The following is an 8,881-nucleotide window of genomic DNA, read 5'->3' on the forward strand; positions in this document are numbered from 1 at the left end:
CAAACACCGAAACCAACATATTAGCTGAAATAGCTGTAGCCCGATCTAACACACCTTGGTATGCAGATTTCGTAAACTACCTAGCTGCTGGTGTGCTTCCTCCTGATTTAAGTTATCAACAGAAGAAGAAATTCTTCCATGACCTAAAACATTACTATTGGGACGACCCACTCTTGTTCAAAAGAGGCCCCGATGGAATCTTTAGACGTTGTGTACCCGAAGAAGAAATAAGAAGCATAATTACACACTGCCATTCTGCACCGTGTGGAGGACACCATAGCACATCTAGAACCTGCGCCAAAATCCTTCAATCTGGACTTTTCTGGCCTAACCTATGGAAAGACGTTTACTTTGCTGTAATAAACTGTGATAGATGCCAACGAACCGGAAATATTTCGAGACGTGATGAAATGCCTCAAAAAGGCATTTTGGAAGTAGAAATATTTGACGTCTGGGGGATAGACTTTATGGGTCCATTTCCATCGTCGTTTGGAAATCAATATATACTCGTAGCCGTCGACTATGTTTCAAAATGGATAGAAGCTATTGCTTCTCCTACAAACGATACACGAGTCGTCACTAAACTCTTTAAAAACGTCATCTTTCCTAGGTTCGGAGTACCAAGATTGGTAATTAGTGATGGTGGTTCCCATTTCATTTCAAGAATACTTGAGAAACTCCTTCGAAAATATGGAGTAAATCATCGAATAGCCACACCATACCATCCACAAACAAGCGGTCAAGTAGAAGTATCTAACCGCGAAATAAAACAAATATTGGAGAAAACTGTTGCTATATCGAGGAAAGATTGGTCAACCAAGCTAAACGAAGCTTTATGGGCTTATAGGACAGCTTTCAAAACTCCAATAGGAACTACCCCATTCAAACTCGTTTATGGAAAATCATGCCACCTACCGGTAGAGTTAGAACATAAAGCCTACTGGGCTATTAAGAACTTAAACCTAAACTACACTACCGCTGGCGAGAAACGACTTCTAGACATAAACGAATTAGAAGAACTTAGACAAGACGCTTACGAAAACGCCAAAATCTATAAAGAGCGAACGAAAAAATGGCACGACAAGCGTATATCTAGGAAAAATTTTAGCATAGGCGATAAAGTGCTTTTATTTAATTCTAGACTAAAATTATTTCCTGGCAAGTTACGATCTAGATGGTCTGGCCCTTTCGAAATAACTAACATATTTCCGAGTGGAGCGATAGAAATCAAAGGAGAAACCGTCAAACCTTTTGTCGTAAATGGGCAACGTCTTAAGTATTACCATCATCTCGAATACGATGAAAACATCGAAATTTTTAAACTTGACGAACTGCCCGCTCTTTCGAAAAAATAGTTTTCTATTTTAAAATCGTCGAGCTTACGACATTAAACAAAGCGCTTGGTGGGAGACAACCCACATTTATTTATTCTTTTTATTTTTATTTTATTTTAATTTTAAAATTTTAATTTTTAATTTTCATTTAACTATTCTATTTTTAATTATTCTAGATTTTAATTTTCTTATTATTTTTCATACATCTTATAATAACTATTATAATTATAGCCGCTTTCTTCATTCGAGAAAATACTTCCTTTTTATAATTATAATTATTATTATAACTTGTTTTATTTAATTTTATTTTTAAAATTAACACTAGCCTAGTTCTAACTTAATCTCAACTTTTTTGCAACTTCTAGGTTTTTCATTTAACTACTAACTACGATGCAAGAAGTTGACAATATGGAAGTTGTGTTCCGTGGTAGAGGACAAGAAGCAAGATTTAACAAGCTGGCTGAAAGACACATGGAGTTGACTTGCTATCCTCACCAACCAACTATGGTGAAGCTTGGTATCGAAGAAAGCATCCTACACCTGCTTAACCAAATAGGTTGGACTGGTTCTCACTTGTTCCGCAAGTTTAGCACTTATCGGAAGCTCACCCTGGAATTCTTGAGCTCCCTGACCTATCTTCCAAACTGTGGACAAGGGCTGAAAAAAGGAGTTATTCTTTTTAGACTCTTTGGTATGGAGTTTAATTTCTGCATCCGAGACTTTGCTGAAATGTTAGAACTACCTCATGGACCTGATGCATACGCCCAAGTAGCTGAAGAAAATCTTCCATACTGGGAGTTGGAAAAATACTGGGGCAAGATCACTGGAAACGACAACCCTGAAGAGAATGAATTTCAATCTGAGAACATCCACAATCCTGCTTTCCGCTACTTTCACAAGATCCTCGCTCACTATATTTTTGGAAAGCCTGATAATGTCACTGAAGTTACTAGAGAAGAGTTGTTCATCATGTTTTGTACATCTCAGAATCGCCCGGTCAATGCCATCGCATTCATGCTAACAAACTTCGATCGCATCACGCAAGACGAAGTTTCACCCATTAGGATCGGCGGATTCGTCACTATGATTGCTAATGCCATAGGAATGAGAGTGCCTTTGCTTAGATTGACACCTTTTGGTACCCATACCTCTATGGACATCAATTTCTGCTTTAATCGAGGTATCATCGGTAACCTTGGACCTGATAGTTTTGAATTGCTCATTGATAACAAAGTTTGGTATCAGTTCACCTTACCGAATCCTAGGACGAGTGTGCACAACCCTACCAACTGGCTTTACTATGGTCAGATTCCTGAGAGAGAGCCATCACCTGAAACTCCTCAAGCTTATGAACATTTTGATGAGGAGATGCCTGCATCTGAATCTGAACCTGAAACACCTCCTGGTTATTACGAACCTCTTCCTATTGATGAACCTATATCTGAGTATGAGCCTGAAACTCGTTCTGAAAATTCTGTTGATGACTACACTGTTGATATGACTGATGTCGAGGTCGAGCAACAACAACCCGCTACATCTACCGCATCGGTGAATCAAAGAATGCCTACTCTGAATACGCACGAGCAAGCCATCACTGCGCTACAACAAGATGTACAACATGTGCGCAACGAGCTACACACTTTGCAAATGCATTTCTTCGATTTTATCGACACCGTAAATGCTCAGTTCGACGAAGTTTTCAAACACATTCAGTCTAATCAGAACAACAATAGACGTGGCTAGATGTTACCGTATTAGACTATTAGATTTTATTTCTAGTTTTAGCAATTTCTTTTCCTAGTTTAGATTTTCATTTTTCTGCACTTTTACATTCTGCTTATGTTAACACTCAGCACTGGTTTAATATTCAATGCAAATTTCTTTTGATTACTGTTACTGTATTATGTTACACTGCTATTGACTGCTATATATATACTCCCCTATAATAATTTTTTTTGCTGTTAATAGTATTAAAATCCGACACTGTTATGAACTGATGGACAATATTAATGGTATCTGTCAGCACTGTCTGGTCACTTGCATGCGTGACCCACCTGCCTACAACAGGAGACGCACGTCTCCATCTGTGTGGGGCCAGCTGACACGAACCAAAGGAACAGGAGACGCACGTCTCCATGCTCTGCCCCAGCAGACTGGCTGCCTGAGACGCACGTCTCCCAAGGCCAGCAGTCTGTTTGACCACGCAGACCACTCTCTTTCCCTCTTGAATTTTGAATTTGAATTTCAAAATTCATCTTTCAATCTTCTTCATTCTTCCCCTATTTATTCCATTTAAACTCCATTAACCTCATTCATCCTCCATCATTCACCTCTTAAACTCCATTCATTTCCCACTTTTCTATTCTATTCAAACTTCAAACACCACCATTAATCCATTTTAATTCTCCATTAACCACCCCATTTTCAAACCTCACTATAAAACCACACCACCACCACTCTTCTTCTTCACAACTTTCTTACCATTCTCTATTTCTCCTACACTACATTTCTAATTTTTCATTTCCATACTCACCATGCCTCCACGTTCATTAATCCGTAGTGAGCGTCCCGAGCGACCACCTCCCGACCTTTCAAACATTATCTTCCGAGATGATGACAACGATGCTCAACGAACAAAATATGTCGCCTTCTACGAACGTTCGGTTGTTCCCACAAAATTTGTGAACACCGAGTGTCTAGAAACTTTGGGTCTCATTGATGGTGTCACCCGTTTGCTCACTAAATCTAGCCTCCACCATCTTTGTACCGAACCCGTACCTACTTATGAGCCGCTCGTCTTAGAATTTTTGAGTTCCTTCAACTACGACACTCCCTCTAATCAACCACTCTCAACCGGTAGCATCCAATTTCGGATGTTCAACCGTGAATATGCTCTAGACCAAGATGTCGTAGCTTCATATTTGCATTTTAATCATGCACCAATTGCTCACCGCTCAATCTTTCAAGAACTCAATGGTCGATCCTGGGAGGATCTCGCTTTTGAATTTTGGTTCAATCTCACTGGAGAAATTCCTACCGGTTGGAGAGCTCTCCATGCTTCTCACATTCAAAACCCCGCTATACGTTATTTTCAACGTGTTTTGGGGCATATTATTTTTGCGAGATCTAACAACCACAAGGTAAACCAAAATGAACTATTTTTCCTTTACTGTGCACTTAACAATATCCGTTTCAATGCCGCACCGTTTATGTTCCAACACATCCAAGGCTTAGTCAACGCCCCCGCTACAAATCCATTCTTGCTTGGAGGCATTATTACTACCTTGGCCTGTGCTTTAGGTCTTGGTGACGAGCTCCTCTCACTCTCACATCTCATGAAGCCTGCTCAGTCACTAGATCTCACCTACTGCCGCGATTCCCACTTGGTTTCCCCCCGGCATGATGGCCGATACACTTTGGTCGTCAACAAAGTTCCTATTCCTTATGTCATCCTTCCATGTCCTGAAAGAATCAACATCCGTTATGTTCAATGTTGGAGGCTTATTGAAGAAAACCCTCAAGATGACCAACAAGAACATCCTAATGAACCTATGGATGCAAATGAAGAAGAACTCAACCAAGGGCAAGCTGATGTCAACCAACCTCCTCCAAACAACCCTCCGCCTATCACTCTTGAAGCCATGTATGCTGCTATTCAATGCCAAGATCAACTCGTTCAAGCTATGCAAACAAACCAAACTGAAACAATTAGGCTCATCCGAGAGATGCAACAGGAGCACCGTGATTATGCTATTAGGAACGAAAGTCAATACGCTGAAATTGCTACATATTTGCATGATCTTGACATTCGTGTGAATGACTCTCCTGATAGACGTCGCCGTGTTCGTACAAGAGGCGCGAGCAGTTCTCGCAACCGCAACAATGAGGAGTAGTTCTTATGCACTGAGGACATTGCATCATTTCAGTCTGGGGGAGTCATATTGTTATACCCCAAAATTTGCCCACTTCTTTTTTCAGGAAAGTTTCAATATGAAAATTAAGAGTCTCATATAAACATGGATTTTTTCAAAATATCCTGACATATGAAGAACTTGGTTTTCAGAATTTTTCTTACACAGTAACTTGGCTTACAGTGGAATTTATTCTTACGCAAACGCCAAATACTGTTCCTTACTTCACAAATACTATTTATTTATTTTACAGATAAATAGTACTAACACAGTTCATGCAGGGTTAAATCTTTTTGCAGGCGCAAAAGCAGGAAACTCACACTGTACTGGTAACAATTGTTTTTGTTTTCCCACTAACTTTTGTGCTATATTCCATTATTTTCAAAATCTTTTCAAATCTATCCTTTCAAATTCAAATCTCAACTTTATTCTATCCATCTCTCTTTTCCCAACAATACCTTACACTTTCTTTCAAATTTCACTACCACTCAAATTTCCTTTTGTACGGAATCACATCATTCCCCAACGTCTCTTTCCTTCTTTCCATTCTATAAATACTTCTCATTCTTCCATAAAATCTCACATCAAATTCTAATTCATTTCTCAAATTTCCACTTCATAATCCATTTTCTCTTCTTCCCTAACAAAAATGGCAAAATGGATAGAGACACTGTCTCTTACAGTCATCACCATTGCTACGGTGATCATGACTTTCTTCTGCCTGCACAGTCCTGAGGAGTGTGGACCTGCAATGGTTATGCTCCCAATCATCTACATGCTATTGTTCATAGCATGGGTCATCAATCGTCATTCTTAAAATTTGCCGTATTTCTTATTTCTTAAATGTACCGTTTATTCGTCGTACTGTTCAATATAGTATGTAATATTTATACTGTCAGTATTAAATGTTGTACTAGTTGTCATAATATTGCTTAATTACTAAGATAATATTTTGTGTATTTTCTGCCAGTCAAATATTTCTATTTCTGTGCATTAAATAATTTTCAGGTTATTATCGGTAATTTTGCCCGCATACCGTAAATATCAGTTATTTATTATGTTTCTGTTTTCTAACAAGTCATGTAAATAAATTTTCATGCTTCACACCAAACAAAAACAAAAATAACAACAAAAAAAAAAAAAGAAAATTAACTTTGACGGTTGATTTTTCACTTTAACTGCTGCTTCAGTACACGAACAGTCGGTTGACAGACAAACTGCAGACAGTACAATTCACAGTGATTTGTACAATCAAATCAATCATTCACAATTCAAATTTCCAAGATTTTTGTGTTAGAAGTCTTCTGAATATCACATGATTAGCAGAAACTCAACACTGCACAAAAATCAGGTACGCTTAACTGCCTCCTATACAGACAGTCCCTAATCAGGGTTTTTCTTGTTTTAACAGGAGCAACAAGTTTTGAGAGCTCAAATGGATTTCATATACATCCATACATCTCAAAGTACCATCATACAAATTTTCAAACTTCAATTCACTCAGACGCACCGTCAGCAGCTCAAACAGTCAACAGACGACCCGTTTGACCAAAAAAGTCAACTGACAGTCAAAAATGAAATTTTTTGTCAAAGTCCATATTTTGTCAAAGGATTCAACATTTGATCATTGGATGATCACAATTCATCAAGGAAAGATCAAAAATCAACAAAACCCTAAGATTCAAAATTAGGGTTTTTGCCTGAAAAGTCAACTCAACTTTGACTGATCATAACTCTCTCATCCTTCATCCAAAAAATGTCAACCAAAGCTCATTTTGAAGGAAATTCAATTATCTTTCAAATGCAATTGATCCCATGGTCATAGCATTCACCATTTGAAAAATATGGCCAAAGACATTACAGGTCATTTTCAAAGTCAACAAAAAGACACTTTTTTCAAATGGACACACAAGGAGAACCAAAAATCATTTTGATATGAGACCAAAGACATTGGTTAGAGGACTCTTTGAGGTTTACAAAAAGTGCAAGATCTCCTTCATATGACAAAAATTGAAGGATTTACACCTTGTTGAAGTTGGCTAAATTTTGGGAAAATGCATGAAATCAACATTGCTCAAAAATGTTTTTTTTCCAAAAGATGCCAAGTTTTTATGGTCCAAACATCTTTGCCATGTTACTATGGGCCTCCCACGACCAAGACAAAGCCCACATCTTTATTGGCCATTTTTTGCATAATTTTATCTTACTTTAAGATTAAAATTAAAAGGAAAATGCATGGATAATGGTTGCTTGGCCTCCAAGTATGACTCACTTCAAGGAATCTTCATTTTTTCTGCAAGAATTGAAGAGCAAGACAAGAGCATTGAATGGAGTCAAGCTTGGTCAACAATTCAAAGATTTTTAATATTTTAAAAATCAAACTTTCAACAAAGACAACAAAGCTTCTTAGCTTGAGTTCCAAGCAACTTTGGGCTATAAAAGAAGCATCATACTTCAGCAAAAAAAGGACACACGAAATAGGGCAAGAGTATAGCAAGAAATATCACAAAAATTCTCAAAATTTGCATATACTTTGTAATTTTCAAATTCAAATTTCCAATCAATATCAATACCAATAAACACTTCTAATCATCTCCTCAAACATTATAGAGTAAGATTGAGCTCTAAATATAGACATATGAGAGTCGTATAAAGCACTTAAAGCTCTTCATGTACATATGAGTTTTATTTTCGTTTTTGTATATGCAACTAATTTCACTGCAAACTAACCACCCTAACATCCTTATGGGGACCTATATGTGTGATCTGGGCCTTAGCATGAGTGTTCCAACGTGAGGATCAGGCTCCACCATTAAAACGAGTCCATGAGTGTTTAAGCTTCATCTTCTTCGTATCCATAGCTAGGAGCTTCAAACCTTAAAACAAATGACATATTTGGATTCAGGACACTCTAATTAGTGGATCTGGGTCACTTGTTTCTATTGCTAACTCGTATTTTTTGCAGGTTCATAGGTTGTTAAAAAACTGGAATTTTAACGTCCAAATAGGGGAGGTTAAAAACCCCCGCTATTTGAAGCTGAAAACCTCACTTCTGGAGGTTGAAGACGACCACGCGTCCAAGCGTGGTTCGTCTGACTTTTCAGCGCGCCAAGGTGGCCCTTCCCTCAAATCTTATTCGCTGGTCAATCCAGCGTGGGCCCCTGCAAAGACTTTGAATCCCCTTGGATTCAGTGTACACCATCTTACCATGCACCTACAAATCTGTGCCCTTGGATCAATCTCAAAGCCAATCCAACGCCTCACACATGCAAGCTCACCATGCTCCTTCATTAATTGCCACACCAGATCGGTATCCTTATATTTTTAATTTTATTTTCTATTTTTATTTTAGTTTCTTTGATAAATTAATTAAAAATAGTTAAAAACTTCCAAAAATTCCACAAAAAATATTTTAAACTTCTAAAATAATTTATTATTTTATGAAACAAAAATATTTTATTTTTCTTCAAAATTTCAATATTTTTCATAATTAATTAGTATGTATTTGTATATTTGCTTATTAATTATTTTAATTAGTCAAAAAATCATAAAAAAAAATTGTTCTTTGTGTTAAATATTGTTTATATATCATAAACTAATTTTGTACATATTTAGGATAATTTTCTCTTTAAGTTT

This window comes from Vicia villosa, linkage group LG2 (assembly GCF_029867415.1).
Source record: "Vicia villosa cultivar HV-30 ecotype Madison, WI linkage group LG2, Vvil1.0, whole genome shotgun sequence".
Taxonomy (NCBI): domain Eukaryota; kingdom Viridiplantae; phylum Streptophyta; class Magnoliopsida; order Fabales; family Fabaceae; genus Vicia; species Vicia villosa.